Source organism: Calypte anna, chromosome Z (genome assembly GCF_003957555.1).
Source record: "Calypte anna isolate BGI_N300 chromosome Z, bCalAnn1_v1.p, whole genome shotgun sequence".
NCBI lineage: Eukaryota > Metazoa > Chordata > Aves > Apodiformes > Trochilidae > Calypte > Calypte anna.
Genome location: NC_044274.1, coordinates 66,427,446 through 66,451,790, shown reverse-complemented (window position 1 = coordinate 66,451,790; position 24,345 = coordinate 66,427,446).

Below are 24,345 nucleotides of genomic sequence, written 5' to 3'. Positions count from 1 at the left end.
TTTTTTTTTTTAAATTCCCCTGTAGAACATTTAAAGGGTGGGTGGTAATTGTACTGCAATTCAGAAAACTATTTCATAGAATCACAGAATAGCTACGGTTGGAAGGGACCTTAAAGATCATCTACATTCAACCCTCCTGCAACTCCTGCCATGGACAGTGACACCTGCCACTAAGTCAGGTTCCTCAAAGCCCCATCCAACCTGGCCTTAAACACTTCCAGGGATAGGGCAGCCACAACTTCCCTGGGCAACCTGTTCCTATGTCTCAACACTCTCACAGGAAATAAAATTTCTTCTAATATCTAACCTAAATCTCCCCTCTTCAAGTTTTAAACCACTACCCCTTGTCCCTTTGCTCATGTCCATGCAAAATGTCCTACCCCTAGCTTTCTTGTAGGCTCCCTTTGGATGTTGGAAGGTTACTATAAGGTCACCTCAAAACTTTCTTTTCTCAAGGCTCAACAACCCCAATCCCTCATCCTGTCTTCATAGGGGAGGAGCCCCAGCCCTCTCCTCTGGAGCTTTATGTCTTCAGGAGCTTTATGTTTCAGGAGCTCTATGTCTTTCTTATGTTGGGGACTCCAGAACTGGACACAGTACTACAGGTGAGGTCTCACAAGAGCAGAGCAGAGGGGAGGAATCCCCTCCCTCAACCACTGTCTGTGCTTTTTTTGATGCAGCCCAGGACCTGGCTGTCTTTCTGAGCTGCAGGCACACACTAGTGGCTCATGTTAAGCTTCTGGTCCGCCACCTGCCCTGTATCCTTCTCTTCGGGGCTGTCCCCAATCCTTTCTCCTCCCAGCCTGTATTGGTGCATGGGATTGCTTCAACCCAGGTGCAGAACCTTGCACTTGGCTTTGTTGAACTTCATGCAGTTTGTAGAAGCCCACTTCTTGAACCTATCAAGGTCCCTCTGGATGTCATCCCTTCCCTCCAGTGTGTTGACTTCACCACACAGTTTGTTGTTGTCAGCAAACTTGATGAGGGTGCTCTCAATTCCATTGTCCATGTCACTGATGAAGATGTTAAATAGCACTGAGTACCAACTCTTGAGGAGCACCACTCATCACACATCTCCCTTTGGACACTGAGCCACTGATCACAGCTCCTTAGGTGCAACTATCCTGACATTTTCTCAACCAGTGAGTGGTCCATCCATTTAATCCATCCCATTTTAGAGACCAAAGTGTCATGTGTGTCATCTATTTTCTTTTGTAAAGAACTCTTAATTAATTTCTTAAAAAAAGTAATAAATCTGAGGCTAATGGTATATAATCAGATTTTAGAATAATACTCCCACTGAGCACTTAATAGAGTGCTGGAGTCTGAAACCAGATGTCCAAAGTTTAAGAAGAATTCTCTTACCTTTTGTTCAGTGATTTAACCTGTTAAGAAGTGATTTAGCCAGCTGAGGGGCTTCAGATACATATTTATGCCATGCTGAGTTCCTTGGACATAAGCAACCACTTTGAAAGTTGAGCATGTGATAAAGTGCATTTCTCAGCAGGGGCTTTGGATGGGTTTTGAATGCCACTGTTACATGTCTTTCTAATGAAAGAAAACTATGTTTTCTTAATTTCTTCCTTAAGCAACTTGTCCATTTTATGATATTCTGACACTTCCTTTTTCTATAAGGAAATAAATTTTCTTTCTTTTCTACATCATTTTCTACTACAACCAGTAATAGTCTTAGTCAGAAGACTCAGCAAGGAAAACAAGACATGGCACAGACGAGCTGTTTAGAACAGCTTACATTCAGATGCCCTTAGTCATAAAGTACAAGGGGAAAGAGAACATGTGTAGAGGATTGTTTCCACATTTTCTATGAGCCATCAACAACTCTTTAATTGTCCATCCCCAAACCCTGAGAGATGGTTGAATGTGTATTTATGCCCATCTGCTTTTCTGATGTGTTCCCATGATATGAGAGATAAATTTTTATTTATTTTTCCAAGAACATATTTTTTTTTCATTCATTATAAGCCTGTACTTATAAAAAAATATTGTTGAAAGTGTCTGAACAACCTTTATTTTATTTTTCTTTCAGTCAGATACCTGATAAACTTCTTCATGAAAATGGGGTGGAGCTGCAGAATCCAGATGCCAGATCACATATTGCTGAAGAAAAATCTCTCTTAAGTTTACCCCTGTAAGCCTTAGCCTATGATAGATCAGACATGGACACTGTCTGCCAGTCAGGTGACATAGGCTGAATTCTAACTTTGCTGTATGTTTTAGCATAGAGACTTGGAATTTATTTCAGCAGAAGAATGTGAAATTGAGTTTTTAGGTCCTAAGATAATCAGAGAAGTTCATCTGTGAACATAGATAAGAATTGTTGCAATTCACCAAAGTGTAAGTTATTAATAATTCTAACTTTGTGATATCCTTTACAAGTGTCTTTGAAATAGAATGATACATGCTCAGAAGTAGCTATAAGTTTGATGTGCACTCTGTTTCTCTGGGTCTGTGAACACCAAGGGTTTGACACTTCTCTCAGAAGGTAGGATGCAGATTTCTGTCACTTTATCATCTAGGTTATTTGCCATTCTTTGGTCCCGGTTCTAATGTTCTTGTAATCTCACAAGTTTTGCTGATTTCATGGCTGTTGTGATTCTTCTCCTGTTGGTGAGGAAGAACAGGAGGATGATGGCTTAACTTTCTGCAGAGCATTCCCACTGAACTGGCAATCAGACATTAAAAGGCACAAATGCACATATAAGCAAAATGCATAGCTCTCATATAGAACCTGATACATGCTCCACACTGAAATACCAGCATTTCTTTACTGCAAAGAAGGACAGTGGCAACATCCATTCCCCCAAAAGCATCTTTTACATCTTTTGGTTCTCTTTGTGGCCTTTGACTGTCTCTTGCAGAAGAACATTTTAATAGCATGGTTAATAATTCAAGGACTGAAAATACTGATGGGGCAATCATACACAGAACACACTTACTAGTCAGCTTTGTCTAGAAAGAAGTTCAGTTCCTTGCAGCATGTGTCTGATCAAGATATAGGAAAGCAAAGATACAAATATTTATCAATTTTTGTGTGTTTGTGTGTTTGGTTGGTTTTCTTCTATTTTTATGGAAATGAACCAGTAGTCTCCCTATCAGACCTGCAAACAGAGGCTGCTGTGACAATCCAGGAGACCAGGGATGAATGGGCTTGGCAGGCCAAGGTATTGCACAGGCAACCATCACTTCACTGCAGAGATCATAAGTACACAACAGATATTTCACAGTGAAAAATCTCTTGCCTTGTTCTTTTGAATTGTGAAGCAGAAGTGGCACTACAGTAAATTAATACAATTAATTATTTTTGCAGGATGACATCCATATTCCACCTTTACAACAGGACTTCTGTTTTCATCTGCTTCCAGTGTACCAGTCAGAAAGTCCAGGCACAGCCAGGGAATTCATTATTTTGAAAACTGATTTGATTTTAATGTAAGTTGCAGAAGTGTTCTTCAATACCCTGATATGTTTAATATTTACTGTTCAAATTGACAGGTCTCAGGTGGGAGAAAGAAGTAATTCCTTTCTGCTGTCCATGTCTACTGGAGTTATTCTACCACTCTACATAAAATTGTGAGTTTCTCAGAGCTGCTTCTCAATGGGAAAAGTGTCTGACGTATCAATTTGAATTAGGCCCAGGGGAATACAAAATATATCTTTGCATAAAAGCTTGGCTTTCACTTACTACACTATCACACATATGCAACTCCCTTATGCAATTTAGTCACTTGGAAACTGAGGGGGACCAAATACACTTATATGGCTCCAGGGATTGCTAGAACTAACTCTTCTGAAACTGGCACCATTGAAGAGCCCTTGCAGGATTAATTCTGTGAAATTCTGAGGAAAAAGGCTCTGGGGAGACTTTACTGTGGCCTTTGAATACTTAAAGAGGGCCTACGTTAAAGATGGAGGACAAACCATTTAGTAAGGTCTGCAGTGATAGGACAAAGGGCAATGATTTAAACTAAAAGGAGGTTGATTTAGACTAGATACAAGAAATAAATGTTTTAAAATGAGGGTGCTCAAGAACTGGCCCATGTTTCCCAGAGAGGTTGTAGATGCTCCATTCCTGGAAATATTCAAGGCCAGGTTGGACAAGACTCTGAGCAACCTGTCTAAGTTGAAGATGTCCCTTCCCGTTATAGAGGGGTTAGACTAAATGGCCTTTGGAGGTCACTTCCAAACCACACCACTCTATGATTCTATTAAACTGAAAAAAGAAATGCTTTTGCTGCTGTCGTCCCATGTATTGCTCCTGGTTTGGGGGAATATATAATCCAAGAGCTTTAAAGAAAAACCCATGATCCTGCTTCTTCTCCACCTACCTCTGCAATTCCTAATTCCCCTCTATTGTAGGAAACTTCTGGACTTCTCTGTTCAGAAGACTGGTGTTTTGCACAGTTGTTAGCTATGCAGCATAAACAAAGTTGATTTATTTTTTATCCTTCCTGCTGCTGTCTCTAGGAGTTTTATCATGCAGTCCTGCATCCACCCTTGAAACACCAGATGCCAGAGCATACAAAACCAGCATGAAAGAGGGGATTTTTCGCTGTTGTTTTACAGTGTTGACTTTTATAAGCTCTAAGATTTTACATCATCCAACCAGCTTTTTTTATCCCTGCACTTGATCTCTGAATGAGGAAATCAAAATACTACAACAGAGCAGCTGTATCAGACGCATCTGTATGTCTGTGGCTCTCTGCCACCATCCTGAATGGATTGACCTTCTCTAAAATAAGGTCCCTGGAGGAAATGAAGGATAAGAGGATGAGCCAATGAACTTTCCTCTTTGTAGAAGTTGATACATATAAGCACCATCAACTTAAGGAAGATAAATAACCTTTATATCTAACCCTCATAATTAAATTGCTCAGCTATTTGAGGACCTCCTTCAAAGGTCACCCCCTTGGGATCTGTCTGCTGCACTACTCCAGTCACCAGAAGGCAGAGTTTATGCACCTGCTGTGTGAAGAACATTCTAAAAAAGGCTGGTGCTGTCATGGTTTCAGCTGATCTCCTCTGCTTGGTCCATCAGACCTTGCTCTCAGGAGCTGAGCCTGTGTGTTAGTGAAAAGAGCCTACCCCTTAGTACTGACTTTTTTCCCAACCTTCAGTAGCTATTATCTTTTGCTTCATCCAAAAGAACACGTATATCGTGCTCCACTGAGTCCATGTGTTACCAGAGCTAAGGAGGAAATAAAAATAGCTCTAAAACTTCCAGAATCTAGAGCTTCTACATCTGGAGAGCCTGTGCCAGCTGTGAATGTGACTCCCCCACTTCCTTCCTCTGAATGAGGTCCCAGCTGCCCAGCAGTGAGGCACAGATCCCTCTACAGATCAACCTCATGGCTCACACAGCACCATGGAAAAATGCACAGTTGCAAAAGGACACCTGTGAAAAGTAATCTGTTGTTTTCCAGGACAGGTTAAAGGAAAAGGCTCCTTCCTCTTCATCCCTAAAACCACCTTAAGACACAAGAGTGTCCTTCCTCAGGACTCAGTTTGGGCTGCTCTCCCATGTAGAGAGCTAAGCACTGAGGCAGCTCATCACTGGCAGCTGCTGATCACTCCAGATCCTGGATCAAGCAAAACGAGACCAAATGTATCTATGAAATATAACAGTGAAACTATATAAGGGGTTTGTTGTAGTCCTTTCTTTCCCCCTTTTCTCCTCTTTATTCAGCTGCTTAAATCTCTGAATTAGGAAAACACATTCAAGCCCAGAGTATATTGCCTTTATTGAGTGTTTTCATCTCACTCATCCTGTAAAACTAGTTCTGGATATAAAGTCAACCAATAAACCCAAGGTACCTGTCTGTTTTTATGTGCTCAGGCTGCATTTTAAGCTTTTTTTTTTTTTGATACACAATACTCTTATAAAAATATCTATGGAATCAGAAATACTACAAGGGGGAAACACATCCATATTTTCAGTGTATCAGGTGATGGACACAGATGAAGATTGTAAATGACATAAGGGATTTCTGACTTCACAGACTAGGAATATAATTTGCAGGAACAACATGCTCTCTGTTTGCAGCTATGACCTCTGAAAGTAAATGCAGAATCCTGCAGATCTGCTGGTGTGATGAGGCTTTTCTGTAAGAAAGCACAAGCTGGTTAAGCTCCTTCTGAATTTCTAATTGTCACCTATAAATAACTCAGGAATAGCACCTGAAATACTATATTGAGCATGGGAATTTTCTTCTTTTCTGACCCCTTTTCAAGGTGGATTTTTAGGGGTTAAAATGTATCTCTGAAAACAATGAGCAGATTTGGGGCTTCTCCTTAAAACAGATGATACCCATTCATTAACTGCTATGTGAAAATACATGTTTGTTCATGTCCTTGTGACACACTTTATCTTACACAGCAGAATGGACACTTGCATTTGTATCTCTCTATATCAAAGTTTTGTATCTGACTTCTGCCAGGCTGATTGCTTTTTGTGTCCTTCTGAGCTGAAACATTTGGTTTGATCTCATGTGTTTGAGTTCTGAATGTAAAAACTACCTTTTTTGTGTGCATGTTTTGTAAAGTATTTTATCTTGTTTGGGTCTTTTGGGTGCTGACACATCATAAATAGTGACAGGGAGGAAGGCTTTTTGAGATGAAGGCTAATTTTCTTAATTCAGGGTATGAAACATCACCTACATCGTAGCTCTACTGTCATTACAGACCAGAAGTAAATGGTAATTTAAGCTCACACAGGTTTCTTTTGGAAGCAGCTGAGCTGGAAACTGGAATGCTTCTATAAAACAACTTGTGCCTCAAACTAGATGTGCTGAGAATGATGAAGCAGTCCTCAGGGAGCTGACTGGCTCTTATGTGGTGCAATGAACATTGGTCACTGGGCTGTCAGCTAGAAGAGAGACCGTGTCCATCTAGGCGTGGGAATCACAGTAGCTGTCTGACTTGGAAACTCCTGAGCTGCATTCAGGTCACAATCCTCCCTCCTCACATTCTCTCCTGAGGCAGAGATACTAACAACAGAAACAAAAGCTGTGAATGATATATCCCTTATTAGTAAAAAAGAAAGTAAAATAACTGGACGGTGCAAGAGAAGTAAGCAAAGTGCAGCTTAATGAGTGGCTGTGTTAGTAGAATACTCATATAGCAGAAGTGAATTACATTATTTATTGACCTGCAGCACCTGAGTTTTATAATTTTTTTCTAAAGGTATTTGGTAAATCTATTTTTATAGCCATTGGATGTACTGACAAAACAAGCACTAGTTTGGTATTTCTGCCTACATTTTTTTCCTAATTTTTATTCTGAATTTTGTGTGCTATGGTTAAGTTTGAGGCCTGGTAACCTGACCTAATGATGAAGAAACCTGTCTGTGACTGATACTCACCCATGAAATCTTGCTGTGAGCAGGGAATCATATGAAAAAAAGTGCATTCAGATAGGAATTGCTTTGAGACAGATATTAAATCAGGATCCAGGGACTAATGTGAAAAAAGGAAACACAAAAAAAGCTGCTATAAAAATGTAATTATATTCTATTGATAGAGCAGTATCTTTTTAGTGCATTGTTTATGAATAGAAGAGACAAAGTAATTGAGCTAGAAGCATCAGTGTTAAAGCTGTACTATGTTTTATACTGGAATCTAATTTGCCCACCTTCCCATATACACACATGCACACAAAATTTGCCAGCAAGATGAAACCATCTGAATTTCTAAATAAACTTAAAAGTATAAGCTATATGCGCAGAATTCCAGAGCAGCAGACCACAGAAGTTTTCTGCCATGCAGAAAATTGTAGAGCTTGATATGGCCTGGAAGACAGCATTATCTTAATGAGCTAAAGGGGAAGGTTTCCTTTGCAAAATTTAATCTTAATAATGCTAGTAACTAAAACCAGGAGTTTGCTTACTATATTCTCTTCATGTGGCTCAGAACAAAATAATTTCTCTGACATAAATACTTCTACAAGAAGAGATCTGAATTGAAATCATGATGCATAGGATGGAGTTCAGGGTTTTGCTGTATGAATATTTTTTTTTAAATGCATTCATATTTGAGCTATGTGTTTGGTGCTGTTTGGATCAATAACAAAATGTATAGCTCCCTACCTTCCCCTCCTTGCCGTCCAAAGAAAAACCTAATGAAAATTGCTTGCAGCTCTATCCATTAATATATGTCCCTGCTTCATATTAATATTCATAGCCAATACCTGGCTAAGTAACATAAAATGTCTGCTTTATTTCTTTTTATAGGTCGCTGAATGGCTTCCTCACTGGATATCTGGATGACTTTCACACATGTGATATCTTTATGCACTGCAAATTAGTTTGTGTCTGAAAGACGAATCCTTCCTTTTCAAAATATGCTCAGAACACTTGCTAGTATTTCAATGCTACCTGGTAAAAACTCTTGCTAATACAATCTTCCAGTATCAGAAAAATGATAACTTTTTTGAACATAATTATTAGTGGTGTGAATGTAATATGAGATACCATAACCCTTCATGGTATTCCATCTTTCCATGCTAGTGTTTTGATGTATTCATCATGAGATGGGACTTGAAGTCCCAGATACTTCTCATTTTGTAAACATGGATTTGTGACTTGCTGCCTTGCAAGTCAGATCTGATTTGATGAGGGCTGTGAGCCCAGTTTTATAGCACATACCTTGAAGCCACTATTATTGTTATGTTATATATGTTTATATATATATAAATATTATATATATATTATTGTTATGTTATATATGTATGGTGCAAAGAATGGTCAAAAAGCTGAGGCTGCTGGGCCACCCAAAGACCCATGGCTTCTACAGAAAATCTGAGTAGAATATTAGGCACACAATGAATTCTGGGTGCTGCTGAAAACACAATGAATATTACCTGTTGTAGCATATTGCCTACAGACTGTATTTCTCAACAATCCTGATAATGTGAGAACCAAAGTAACATTTTTCATTCTTTTTAAGATGCGGGTTTAGGGTTTTTTGAGTATTGAAGTTGTTTGTTTTTTGGGGGTATGTTTTTAGTGTGTTTGTGTGGAGGGGTAATGTTTTTTTTGTTTGTTTATTTGGTTGTTTTGAAGAAGAACTGTTCATGTATCTTTAACTATAAAACCAAATGAACCAGAATATTCCTTCACTGACAGTGAAGGCCCACTGTGAGGCTGAACTTATTCAGGACATGGTTATGTCACTGTGGGACATCACATTTAATTAACAGAAAGGTGTTTTTCTGATGCTTCCATACAGTGTGTGGTGGTTCTCCTCAAATTGACCACTGGTTATCCTGGGTATCTTGCTGTGATCTGGGGCATCAGGTTTACAGCTCCAGCCACTGTTCTCACACATTCTGCATCCTGCAAAGTACTCTTCATGGTAAGTGTAACAATGTGGGAGGTGTTTAGATGTGCAGATAGTGAGAGCAGTATACTTCTAGTTTGTCTGTCAGCAAAAGGTTGCTTCAGGTGCCTATGTTTGCAAATCATTCTTTAGCCATACATGTAAATATGCTACACTGTCCTGTGCTAAACTCCATGGATCTAGATCCTGAACTGAAGCATTCTTGTGTCTCAGGTAAAGTAGGAGTGTTTTGGCTCTAGAGTTGCAGCGTGTTTGCTGGTGTTGATTCAGGTACAAAAGATATTTCTTCTTTTCCTCAAATCCATAACAGCACTGCAGAAGCATGGACAGTAATTATATAGGCTGCAAAAGTTTATGCTGTAAGAAGCTTTACACTGCATTTCTACCCAAAGCATGGTGCAGAAGCTGTAAAAAAATTATCTTTCTGGCCTGCTATTTTGTACAATAAATCAGGGTTAATGGAGTTTTACAGGCAAAAGCACAGTGGGGACAGGGTATCTGGTGTAAGCAGGAGGCTCTTGATCCACTGTTCCCTGCTGAAGCAGTCATAATCATGAAACAGCAGGAGCAAATGATCTTACATACTGAATAATCCAGTCCAGTCCAGTCCAGTGCTGTGAGGGAACATGCTTGTAGAGGTTTGTTACGGGTAAAGAAATCCACTTGCCCTAGACTTTTAATCTGTATTGTCAGGATCAAGGCGAGACAGTGGGCTCTAGCCACAGCTATTTTTATTCTCAGCATGTGTATAGCATCTGTATGATCCAGCATGTCAAGCTGGGTACAAGCACAGGTAGAGGTCTTACTCCAGATGGATCTCTTTACTTTGGTCCTGCCATTGGTAAAATAAGTCTTGTAAGAAAGCTTTCACCTTGATGAAAGTATTTCAAGGCATTTAATGCATCACATAATTGTATGGAAGACCTTACCCGTTCCAGAAAGCACAGCACATGTGAAGAAGGGAAAATGGTGTTGCTGAAATTAAAGTGCTGCTATTCTTCAGACCCAAGTGACTGCTTTATGTGACAATGACTGATAGCTTGAGTAACGTTTTTACTGCCTTACCATACAAACTAGGCTTTCTTCCCACTTTGTTTCCTTGGGCTGCTGTAATAATTTTTCATTGAGAGGCCAGAGGAAAAATAAACAGAGAATTTGTCAAACTCATCAGAACACTTCCTTCCAAATGAGCCTATTCACAGCTTAGCTGGGCTTTGCTTCTTGTCTAAATGATCTGCTCAGGACTTTGAATTTGTCTTTGCTTTCAGCCTAGGCTTTTTAATTGAGTTGTATATCCTTGTTCAACAACAAAGATCAGTTCTAGGAAAGCAAAGTAGATGTAGTGAACCCTTATGAGTCTAATCAACTTTCTTTTTTTTCTTTTTTTTTTTTTTTTTTTTTTTTTTCTTTTTTTTTTTTTTTTGCCTATGGGAGCAAGCTTAACAACTTAACAAGCAACAAATTCAAGAAATACAAGAAATATAGGTAGTAATGTTGCTGTAAAAATATTTACTTTAGAAATAGTTGTCATCCATAAATTATCTGATTAATTATTGTAAGACTTATTGGCCCACAGAAAAAAATGTTACTCAAAGAAAAATGGGGGATAATTGGCATCTTTCTCTTCATGGTTGCAAATAACTTATCAAAGTGGAAGACAGAAGACAGAAAGGAAACAACACTTATTGATTGTAATGCTTAAATGAGACTTTGTAAAACAGGTTTCCTTCAGATCTTTTGCATACCTCAGCCATCTGCTAACTCATAGGGGTTAGCTATTTTTAAGTCTTCTCCTAAAAGTAGAATAAATAGGGAGAAACTCTAGGAATGTGAGAACTTTAAAAAGAGAAGCAGTAATGTGATCAACAAGATCCTGGAGAGAGTCTACTAAGACTCTTTTAATAAGTGTATCTTGTTTCCTGGTTTAGTCTCTGTGAAGCCTTTTTTACCCCTTTTCCCTCTCCCTCCCTTAAAAGAGTAATTCGGTTTAGTACCAGCTGTATTTTGCTGTATTTACATGACTGCTAACATTGAGAATGCACATTGATGTTGAAGATGTTGCAGATGAATAGCTGTGAGGTGCTGCAGAAGTGGCCACTGTGCCCATGTCACTGTCCTTACTCAGCTCAGTTACACGATGCAAATCTGCTTCTGCCAAAACTAGTGGAAAGGCATCCTTAGAAATGCTTTGTCCAGAGCAAGATCAGGTGAGCGTGGTCCATATTATAGAAACCAATTATAGATTATAGAAACCAATGGACATGCACAAGAATCTTGTCTGATCCCCATCTTGAAGAATCACATTAATGATCTGAGGGATGCAGTTCATTTGCTGGGTTCCAAGGACACGATCCATTACCCTGAGCACAGATGAAGTATCATAGGAATGTCAGGCTGATTCAGCAACACATTTACTTTAAGGTCATAAAATAATGGACATAATGGATGAGTAACTTCAGAAATAATGGAAACCACAAAGATAATTCAGAATCCAAGAAGTCTGGAATGTGCCACATCTCTATGAAGTCCTGCCTTCAATGATTTTCAGTGCAGAGTTTCAGACTCCACAGTCAGGTTATTATAAATGAACTGTTTATCCTGATACACTGGTGATAATGTGGCCAAAACCACTGGGAAATCCAGAAGTTTGTAAGTGATATCATGTGGCTAGTTAGACTAATAGACTATTCATTTAAACTGCCAATATTTCCTGTTAATTTTTAGAGAGGCGTGTATGCTCCAAATGAAGAGGATGAATTTAATTGTTCATTCTCCAAGGATATCTCTAGGGTAAAGTCTACTTCTGTAGATGCTGTTAGTCTTAAAAATATGACAGAATTTATTTGAGTAACAAGCACCTGCTGTCTTCAGCATTTCTAAAAATGTATTTCTGCTGCAGGACTTGTTATTTAATTAATGCTGTCTGGAGGATAGGACATGTTGACTTAAAGTAATTCTCTGGGCATTTTCCCCTCCAGCTATTTTTCTGACATACTGTAGATTATTGTTTGCAATAGTATGCTGAAATAATTAATATGTGCTCAACTTCCACAGGACAGTGTACACCTACTGATATAAATAAAGGTACTAGAAAGAGATGGAGTCTACAGGGGAGATGTGACTTTAAAAATGAGTCTGAGTGTTGCCTGAATTCCACTTGTTGTATGTGTAACCACATTTGTCTTATGTATAACTTTATCATCATTTGCTTAAAACTGAGCAATGTATGCTGGTGGGATTCAAATTAGTCCCAGGAAAAATCTTGCATTGTGTTGGTAGCTGGTGGCACTCAGGCTACTGTAGATAAGGTCCACAGTAGACTCAGATTCCTTTATCTTGCTTGTTTTGTTGTGGGATTTTTTTGTTTTGGTTTAGTTTTGGTTGGTTATTTTTTTTTCCTTTGTTCTGTTTTTTAGTTTTATTTTATTTTATTTTATTTTATTTTATTTTATTTTATTTTGTTGTTTTATTTTATTTTACTTTATCTTATTAATTGCAAAAGGACAGGTAGCATCCCATTTTTTCAAATGCTCCTCCAATATGGTTTTCACATATTACTTCAACAAAGGAGGGCTCTAATGCAAGTTCAGAAGAACAAAGAACACTCAAACACACCTTCTTGTGTATTTGAATTCACAGTTCTTGTGAATTGAATTACTGGATAAATTTATTCCCAAAACTGTAGATCAAAATATCTGTATTTACCTATAAAACAAGTTGGTCTTTGTTTAAATTCTGGATGATTGTTTTCCTACATGTTTATCTTAAAGCGCAAAATGAAATGCTATGCTGAACATAAAGGTAGTTTGTTGGGTTTTTTTCCTTTGTGGCAAAACTTTTCAAACAAAAATCTTCAAAGAAGAAAGGATACTTGCAAGTTTATTACCCATGAGGCTGTCAAAAGACAATTTCAATAAAATAAATATTCATTTACTTTGAAATAAGATGTATGCTGGTGGTGTTTCCTTGATAACATCAAAGGTCTACTCATTCTTTAAGACAGCATGAAACTTGAACATATGGCAGTAATATGACAGAATTTTTAGTGAGAATTTAAGGTTGCCTTCAGATTCACATTCACCTTCTTCACTTATGCAACTGGCTGGTTTCATGTCCAATTTTAGGAAATTGTGAGAAATATTAAATTCTGTGCAATGCTTTAATGATCCAACATAAAATGATATCTCATTAGCCAGACTTTCTCTACCAACAGCACTATGTGGGCAGTGTTAATGAGACAGCCTGACAAGATTTTAGTTTCTTGGGCTCATTTTTTGTTAATTTTCATTAAGAAAGCTTCTGAACTGTACAAATGGTTAAGCTCTGAGATGATGAATTTCTTTCTGACATGTAGACACCTAGGTGTGATTTTACAAATTTCGTGTCTATCTATAGAAATGGTACATGTAATAATCAGGCCATTAGATAATTAGATAATTAAACCTAGATTAGATAATTAAGCCTAGATGCCTATAATTCTATTCCAACATACATTATTATTAAGAAAGGAATGAGCATAGAATTGATGGATTATTTACAAAAATTTCATAGCACATATGCTCATCAGATTTAGAGGTATTTTGAAAGAAACCATAAGCCTCAATCTAGCACCCTACTAAAACAGTTTTAAAATAAACCCACCAGTTCTAAAACAATTACTCCTTTTCTTAAAAATAAATGTATACACTCTCCACTAAATCATGAAAAGAGCAGGGACCTTTGGACCCATAATCTGGATTGGAATTAGACTCAGTGCTTATTCTACATTTTTCTTTTTATTTCTTAACTTGCATTGGAAACAATTTCAGATCCCTGAGTAACAACAGTCTGACTTATAAACATCATTAAATGTTATCATGTAATGGAAGGCTGATTAGAATTTCCTCTCTGGTTGCTTCCTGTCTTGTGAAAAGTATTGTAATTCTGCTAATGTACCATGAGATCTACTCAGACTGAGAAATGCAGTATTTTACATGTGTACTGTGAAAGTCCACCAAAAAATTTCAAGTAGTAACTGTAAAACAATAATAAAAACAAGCAAAAAAAAGTGCAGTGAAGACATTCTTGGCTTTATTAATCTGATGGGGTTTTTCATAATTTAATTTCAATCTTTTTATCAAGTATTTGCTGATAGCATCTGAGTAGAAACTCTCAGCTATAATGTGACCTCTATTCTAATATCTTCCCATTGATTACTGATACATAGCAGAGACTTTCACTTGTTTATACTAACTAAAGACAGAGTATTTTTCACTTCTATTAAAAAAACAACGTATGTATAAATTATCCCTATATTTGAGCCTAGAGGGTAGTTGGTAAGCAGACTGCTAATGGACACCTTTTTTCCATTCCCAATGGATGGCAACAAGCTGTGAACAGAAAAATTTTCCATTCATCTGTGGCCCTGTGTGTAAGCAACCAATTGTCTTCTATAGGAATGAATGAAAAAGTTACACTTGATTGATGAAACAGTGGGCTAATTTTAATAGTATAAGCTTTGTGTCCCTTCTAAGTTCCCATTATAGCACCTGCAATTAGGAGTGCAATATTCTCCATTCCCTTTGGAGAATATCTAGATGTGGCACAGCAAATTGTTTGTCAGATATTCCTTTGTGGCTCAAAAACTGTGCAAAATATTCTTTTTTTGTACACTACTCTTGACTGTATGCTCTGAAGAGGATTCTATGAATCATCACTGGTATGCAGAGGTGTTTTAATATCTTGGCATCACATGATATCATATCTCCTCTATATTAAGCAAGGTTGCAATATCATGGCTGCTAAATAGGTAAGGTAGGAGTAGTAAAGACAGTTATCAGGGACAATACCTGCAACAGCTGTGCATAAGCATTTAAATTAGTGGTTGCACAGAAATTTAGAAGCCTGCTATTTGTTAGGGAGTTCACAGCGCTTTAGGAAGACAAGCTAGAAGGGACAGCAGGACCTTTCAGAAAAGAAAATAGGTATCAGTGCAAAAGTGTTAAATATACTCTCTCTGAACAAGGAAAATATAATCCAGGGAACTTTATCACACAATCTTGTTCTTTGTAAACTGAAAGCATGTGATATCAGAACTAGATGCTTCATAAAGAACCATCTCATTCTTGTTTTCACTATGAATTTCTCCTTATCTCCCTGATTTATTTATTCTTAGCTATGTATTTTTCTGGCTCCACATCATCTCTTATATGTCAACAGAGCACATTATTTCTCAACCTTACCATCTGCAATGTGTCTGTATACCAAAACCAGTAAGAACTTAGAGGCCTTATTTGGTACTGGTTATTCAGAGTAAATGTGTAAGAAATATACAATGCAAATATATCATGACTTGAAATACTCTGGTTCAAACTACTTGGCTCATTAGCATGTTCATTACAGTGTAAGATAATAAAGAACATAGCATGTTTTATTTCTTTGAAGGTATTTTCTTTAAAACATGACAATTTATCTTTTCCTTTTTTTTTTTTCCTTAAACTCATCATATTTTAAGTTCCAATTATGAATTCTCACTGTTCACTGATGAAATAACAGTTAATTCCTGTCTTGTGTTACAAGAGATTGTTTTATGTTTCCAGTTCCTGTAATACCAGTGCCAAATCATGCATACCTCTCTTTTGCTCTATTTGTTATATAAAGCTTCATTTTAAATCAGGGAATACTTAAATTGCTAAGAAAATTAATCTGAATTGTATGTGCTGCAATTTTCTGCAGTTATTTGAAAGAACAGTACTGCTCATCAGAAGATGCTTCTGCATCTAGCTCTAGATTCTGTTATTAGAGGAAAACTACCCCATTTAGAACTATCACTATTTTTTTGTGGTATCTGACATGGTTTTCTCACTAGGCACATACTTCAAAAGATATGGCAAATAATAAAAAATATAATAATAGTAATAACAACAACAACAACAACAGCAACAACAACAATAATAATAATAATAATAATAATAAATGCAGCCCATTAGCATAAGGAAACTGTTCTTCATTTATAGAACTTTTACACAATTTTATTCTCATTGTCCCCTACTACCTAATTCATAGCCCTAGAATCAAGAACAGTGCTGGAAACTACTCATAGCATTGGTAATATTTACCTTAATTTACCTATTTAGTAGGAATCTCAGATCACAGGGTCACAGAACCACGAAGTCTGACTAGCTGAAGTTTGAAGCAGCCTCTGGAAGTCATCTGGCCCACCTCTCCTGCTCAAGAAAATTCAACTACAGCAGGCTGTCTAAGACCATGTCCAGACAGCTTTTGAATATCTCCAGGCATGGAAACTCCACATCTTTTCTGGGTAACCTGTGCCATTGTTCGGTCACCCTCAGAGTAAAATAAGTGTTTCCTGATGTTTAGATGGAGCCTCCTGTGTTTCAGCTTGAGTCCAGATCTTTTGCTGAATCATAGAATGGTTTGGGTTGGAAGAGACCTTAAAGATCATCTAATTCCAAACCCCCTGCCATATGTGTTTTTCTACAGTCCTCCATCAGAACAGGGAACTATAGTTTGAAACACAACAAAAAAACCTTGTATTTGAACACTGATCTAAGCAGAGTAAAAGAACCAGATTACACTCCCTGATTCTAGATGTTGCAAACTCATCTAACTCTTTCCATCTAGGCTAAAGCCTGGAAAAATGAGAATCCTTTTAATTCAGAGAACCTGAACTGAAATACCATGGGAACTGGGAACTTTGCACCAGTAATTAATACAGTTTTTTTGTATTCCCCGTCCCCATCATCCCCCTGTGCTCTACAACTAGCATTGGACAAAGGTTAATCAGAAAAAAAAAGAAAAAAGAAAAAAACAAACAAACAAAAGGTTTTTTTTCTGCCTCTCTTCTGTGCTTAGGACCACAAGAAAATATTTTCTTAAGCAAGTTACATGCCATATGTTTTCTGAGAACTATGAAATGCGTAAAAGGAAAGCTGGGTTGGGGGTTTATTTCTGCTGCTTTCTCTGACTTGAACATTTATGAGAAATGGTAAATAAAAAGCAAGAACTGAGTATAGGAAAAGGAATTAACACAAGTTTTTCTTTCTCTTTTTTTTTTTTTTTTTTTCTACCTAATCATTCAGCCTTGACCTCTGGACAGATCAGAAGATCATATAACAGATATTTGCTTGCTTGACTTTAAGACTTATTTCTCAGTGACAGTTCAACTGGACAGTATTTTCCAGTACATTTATTAAGGTCCTTATTCTTCTCATTTTGGGGCCAGCTTCAAGCAATATTAAGTTCTGTGAACATGAATAAACTTTTGAGAATGATACTGTCTTGCTCTTTTTTGAAGGCTGTACATGCTGTTCTGAACAGAATGTTTTTCCCTCCAGGGCCCAACAAGATGAAAAAAGCTGAAATACTCAGGCACGTGCATTGGGACAGCCTTCCACTCACACGTGAAAGGAGTAGAGATGTATGCTGAGTATAGCTGTGGTTTCCTCAATAAGAGGAACACTAAGAGGAATTTTTCATTTTTCTGCAGCTACCAGGCACTTTTCACACCATTCAGAATTACTCTGTTTTCCTTAAAAAAGAAAAAAAAAAGTTTTCCCAAGAGAAGAACCCTTCATCTGAGCTGCTTCTTTTCTCACAGGTCAGTGGATCACAGGAATTCATTTTTTTCAAGGTCAGAGGGCAGAAGTTTAGTCCTGCTTTAGCTGTCTTTCCATTTATTCCTTTTACAAGCATAGCGCTTTGCTTCTGATGCAGGTCATTGTTTCCTTGATGGATTTGGCTGATAATACAACCCAGAGGTCTGAGTCTGCTATAGCTTGAGCAGGACTTGCAGTCTCATTGCAAGAGTGTGAACACTGCTGAACTGACAGTCCTTTTGCCAAGAAGTGAGTTACATGAACCTTGTCTGAATCTCTGTTTTCTGATTACATTAGAATCCAGCTTAGCCTTTCCCAGTTGAGTAGTTCTTTCTAGTATAAAACACTTGGCTACAGGAAACAGAGAGATGAAAATTCCAGTTTTTCATCTGTTATGTTGTAACTGGACAGTATTAAATTGAATTTTTATTTTAAGAATAATAGAAGAAGAAAAGCCTGTAGTCTGCACAGTCAGAAAGGCTGGGAGGGTAGTTTTAACTCTTACAGAGTTACTCTCTTTATCTGCATGCCACAGTTAAGGACAAACCAGCTTTGGCTTCTAAACTTTAACTACCCAAATTCTTTGAATCAGTGAGCAAGTACCGCCCTGGGGTGTGGTATTAAACACAATTTTGCAGCAGGATCATAGATTTCCAGTTATGCTTCTGTCTCTGATTATCTGTGCTGGCTGATATTTTAGGAACTGAATCAACTATAGCTGTTCAAAATACGCTGTGCCGGAACCTTCCACGAGAAAGAAACGTTTTTTAAAGGTTTGTACAGAGACCTCATTAAAAGGGGATAAAAAGCTTCCATCCTTCAGTTTTCTTCTTTCTCTCTCTCCTTTCATAGCCTTGGTGATGTGTGGGTATTGCAGCAAGTTAATTAAGAGCACCCAACCCCTTGTACATGAAAAGTCATGTTATCTGTTGGACCACAGTGTTGGCTATCTGTTTTTCACAATGCAGCTGGTATTAGAACTGACATACAAATTTTTCAAGGCAAAAAGACTAATCCATAAAGATACAAATATCCTTAAGTCAGCTCAATACTGGTAATTACTAACTGAAATAATTAGATCTAACATTATCCAAAACCTAACTGCTTGAGCTTGAGTACAAGCTTTCAAAAAAATTTCTACTGGTGTATGGAAGTCTTTTATACTACTTTGTTTTCTTTACTTGCTCTTCTCTATATTGTTTTATTTTTACTCATTCAGTGGCTTACCAAAGTCCTAATGAAATAGAAAAAATTCTAAGCTTTTTGTAATGAACCACACGAGGAAAGCAATTGAAATAGATTTTAAGTTCTGCTGTTTTTTACTCATCCAACACCTGACTGAAGCTTGAGGTGTGAAGTCAGAATCCATCACTGTCAAGAGCAAGAGCACAGTGACTGCTCTCAATATATTTTGTATTCTGTTTTGTGGAAAATCAGTGAGCCTTTAGTAGATTGAATTCCTCAGAAGAAAACTGTATGTTGTGAATAGAGAATCTGTGAAATATTCCATAAGACTATCCATAAGATAATGTTGTCTTCAGAGGCTGTTTTCTGACACTGAGACAATCTGATTTGCTCAAGATTTGTTCTGTCTCTGGATGGGTACTGAATAATATTTTTTAATTTAATTTGCCTTTACAGGATCATATATATTTTTGACAACTAGCAAGCACAAAAATTTGTCTTTCTCCTATACTCCCATACTTAAGAATATTATTTTACAGTGTTCTGTGTATTTTGGCTGAGATCTCAATGTGTCGATCTTTGTCCAAGCTTGCTGACCTGCATCTGTTGCTTAGATGAGTTGTATGTCTGAGCATCAACTGATCATAGTTATTTCCTGGTTGGAATGATATTTCTTTCAAATTCCGTTTTTATTTGCTGAAGAAGGTTGGAGAAGGAGCAGCAATTTTTCCCAGCTCTTCCAGGCCATAACCCAGAACCACCAAATCGATCATAGAGGAGTTGAGGTTGATAGGGATCTCTGAAAGTCAGCTGCTCCAACCCTCTTTCAGAAACAGAGAACTTTTGGCCAGGACCATGTCCATATGGGTTTTGTATATCTCCAAGGATGAAACAGTTGTTTGAGTGCTCGATCATGCTTGCAATAGGAAAAGGTTTCCTGATGCTTAGACAGAAATTTAGACAAAAAAAGCTGACATAACTTCTCTACTTTGAACCCAAAATAATGGACTTGTTTTCTTTCCTTTAAACTTGAACTGAAAAATTTGCAGCTGCAAAGGCTAAGTGTTTCCTAACATCCAAACATTATCAAGAATGATTCTTGACTTTTATAAAGTCAAGGTCTAATAACAGTTTTTTATGCATGTAAGTGGTTGTGTCTCATGGTTACCTGAGGGTAGGACTTAGCAGGGGAAAATGTGAGCATAAAATTCTACAAAGACAGAAAAAAACATATGTTTACATTAGTGAGTGAAGTTGAATGATAAACAAGAAGATGGTGTGATATTCAGAATGCTCACATGTAAGAATAGAAATTGTAGTGCTGGTGGTTTTTTTGTGAGGTGTTACTCTGCTTTGTCCCACCTAAGACGATATGTAAATCTGATATGTCTCAAAATGAAGTATATATTTTGCTCAGATTGTACCACCTTTGCACTACATCTAGGTAATAGTTTCCATTAGGAAGTCCTCGAAAAAACATTTTCATGCTCAAGTCATAGAGTTATCAGAGGTTTCAATGAGGCTTCTTTGTCTGGAGGAGTTTTTGAGTGTATTTTTCTATATAGACATACAAAGATGATGGGATAAGAAAAAGCTTATACATCAAGACTGCAGCTTGATGTATCATAGCAGATACAAAGAAATTAAAATTTTTTGCCCAGTCACTGCTATTCTGCACAATTCTAGATGATCTTGTGGTATTTTATGACAATGGCAATAAAGACCACATGCATGACATTCATGAAATTGTTGCAGAAAATAAAAAGTTTGATAAAATTCAGTGTAGAAAAACACAAAGCAATGCAAATGTGAAAAGAACAGTCCTGATATCACCTACAGAGTGCTGTGCCCTTATTGCTAAAGAATGAGATCTTAGTGGTATGATAGCTTCTGGCACAAAATGTCTGTGCTCAGAAATAAAAAAACCTAATCAATTAGAAGTCATAAGGAGAGAATGAAATCATGATGCTATTCATATCCACAGTATGCCCAGATCTCAAGTACTTTGAGCCACTCCAGTCCACATCAAAAATTATACATTATAAGAGAAAAAGATTAGGAGAACAGGAACAATCATTATCAGAACTACAGCGCAGCTAAATAGAGAAGGATTAATCAAGTATGGAAATGGTAGCAAGAAATGGGTTTTTTATACACAGTAATCTATAGACTGGCTGCCCCTTTTGCCTCTCACAAGAAGTCCAGAGGCAAAGAGTTAATTTGAGCCCCAGAGAGGGAGAAGGAAAGAGTATTTGAGTTTTTCAGTACTGAAATCTGTTTTCTCTGGCAGAGTATTAAATTAAGGCTCCCCAAGCTGAGTCTTCTTTGCCTACAAAGGTAACCTGTAAGTAGTCTCCCTGTTTTTATCTTGATGCCTGAACTTTAGAGTTCCCATTTTTTTCTGTTCTTTTCCACCTGTCTTGTTGAACATGGGGAGATTTTGGCTGTTGCCCAAGGTTAACCCACCACATGTAGTTAGACAGGCATTTCTTGAACCAGCAGCATTTAAGAAATCAGGTTGCTACATTGGAAGAGGGAAGGGATGTCTCTATTATACATCTGCTACTGACCACTGTCAGGGATGACAGTCTTTCTGCTGGGTCTTAAATTCTTAAAATCAATTGTTAAAAAAAAGACAGATTACTACCTACATTTCCAGAAATTCTGTAGAAAAAATCGTATGTAACCAAGAGGCTCTTTTTTTACCCATGAAGAGATTTTGAAATGCATTTAAACTTTCCCCATGTTAGGCACAAAATAAAAGTAAAACCCAGATGCTTTATTTTTCAGTACTTAAACTGGTTTTTTTGTTATGTCTAGCTTCTCCAGTAATTTACATGTTTTGCCAAATAAAGTGCTCAAAAGAGATTTTCAAGTGGACTATTTTAAATTATAATTATCTTAGTATTATGAAAATACTATTATCTTTAGATATTGCTGGTGATGAATAAAGAATTGAGTCTTCCCTTCAGAACAGAAGATTTAATTATATATTTACCGTCATGTAAATGAGGCAAGGTAATGTGGCTTAGTGGTTTTTCTGAAATATCTGAACTAAGAGGCCTTAGACAAATAAATATTTATGTTTTTATCCTTTAATTATGAAAAACAAATCACAAAGAGCAATGCATAAATTTGAATTAATTTTAAATCATTTGTAAACAATTTGTGAGTCATTTGTGAATAATTTTTTGGCATCCCAGTTTGGTCTATCCATTTCTATACACTATGAACTTTTACTTCAATGCCATTGACTGGCACACTTAAGTTATGCTATTCAAATAATATGGGATTTTTTTGCTACCTGAAGTGTCTTATAATGTTTTGCTGCCTCAAGTGTCTCATTATAACTTCTCTTACATTTCACAGAACTTCCAGAACTGCTCAGTGGGTTCAGGTTCAGGGGAAGCACCCTACCTACTGAGGAAATTTTGTTCAATACAAGAAATCAAACCTGAGAACACCCCTGAGATTTCCCTGGAGCTGTTCCTCAGGTTAGCTGGCATAATCTTTTCATGTCCTGCTGTTTAATTAGCAACTTTTGAGGCTTCACTGTTTTTTCTGGTTTATTAATATGAGTGAAAAGCTTCTTTAAAATTTCCTTAATGAAAATCAAAACTCTGTGAGGAGCTGCAGTCCACAGTGCCAGGAGTAATAGTCTTGGAGGTGGATAAGAGTAGAAATTCACGTAAGTTTGGAGTCGTCTGTTGCAGCAGTGCTTCAAGTAAAAATCAGCACTCTTCTAAACTATTACTGGGTTGGTGGGATCAAAAAAAACACCTTAGCACAAGACCTAAGAAAGTGTATTTCTCAACCACAGCTTAGGTCTCTAAGCTTTGTACACAGCGTGTAAAGTCTGTAAATGTTGCTGAAGCATATTTTTGAGTACTACAGTGTCTTTTCTGCAAAGCAAAAGTCCTCTGGGTAGTGCTACAGAGAGATGAAAATTAAAGCAGAGGTGGAAGTTTGTTTATTTAAATATTAAGCTTACATTACATCCATTGTAAATACTAAATAATACTTTAATATTATCTTAATCATAGAACAGTTGGAGTTAGAACACTGGAGCAGCTTTCAACAGGATTTAATTCTGCTTTCTCATAAGAAGGCTGCCTTTTGTCCTACGTAGGGGCAGAAATTAGTCTGTCATATGGTCACCATTTACCACATATTTGTCTGTGTATGCTAAGATACTTTTTAAGGTTTCATAAAAAATCTTAACCTCTCGACGGTGCAGAGAGTGTCACTGTATATGACATTTAAAAGCTGCCCCTGCTAAAGGAGTACAAACCCCTTCAATCCTGCCATTAATATTAATGCTTGGAAGATGCTAGTCTAGGTCACATTAACAAGTAAGCAATGCAAATTTTTATAAATGAGAACAGAGTAGAATAACAGGTTGGAAAAGACCTTAAGATCATCAAGATCAACTGCAACACCAAGGCTGCCACTAAACTGTGTCCCTTGGGCCCCACATCTACACATCTTTTAAGTATCTCCAGGGATGTTGATTTGACTGCTTCCCTGGGAAGCCTGTTATGGTGCCTGACAACCCTTTCAGCTATGAAATTTTTTCTCATATCCAATTTAAACCTCCACTAGCACAACTTGAGTCCATTTCCTCTTGTCCTGTCACTAGTAACTTGAGAGAGGAGATCAACACCCAGCTCGTTACATCCTTCTTTCAGGTAGCTGTAGGAAGCAATAAAGTCTCAGTCTCCCTTCAGTCTCCTTATCTTTAAACTGAGTAACTCCAGTTCCATCAGATGCTCTTCATAAGACTTTTGCTTTAGACTCTTCACCAGCTTCATTACTCTTCTTTGGATATGCCCTACTTTCATTCAACTCTCTTCTAAATGGCCAACTTGACGTAGGTACACTTGACATAGGCACACTTCCAATTGAATGGCAGGCTGGTCTCCAGCACAGCATGGTGGTTGCTTTTTCAAGGTATTTGTTTTCTGTTACTGCAATTTATTTTATATAGTGTGCTTTAAAGATTCCCCTAACTACTACTAGAAGAATGCTAACTCTTCTTAGTTCATTAATGCTCATGCACAGCGCCTCCAGCTATGCTGTGGCTTCACCAGTCATATATAAGTGAGCAGAACAGAAAGGAAGATTTGCCAAAATCAGATAGCATCTTCTAAAAGCACATAAAAAATAGTTGAACTCCTCTGGCTGAGAAGTCTCCTGCAGAGAATTGCTGA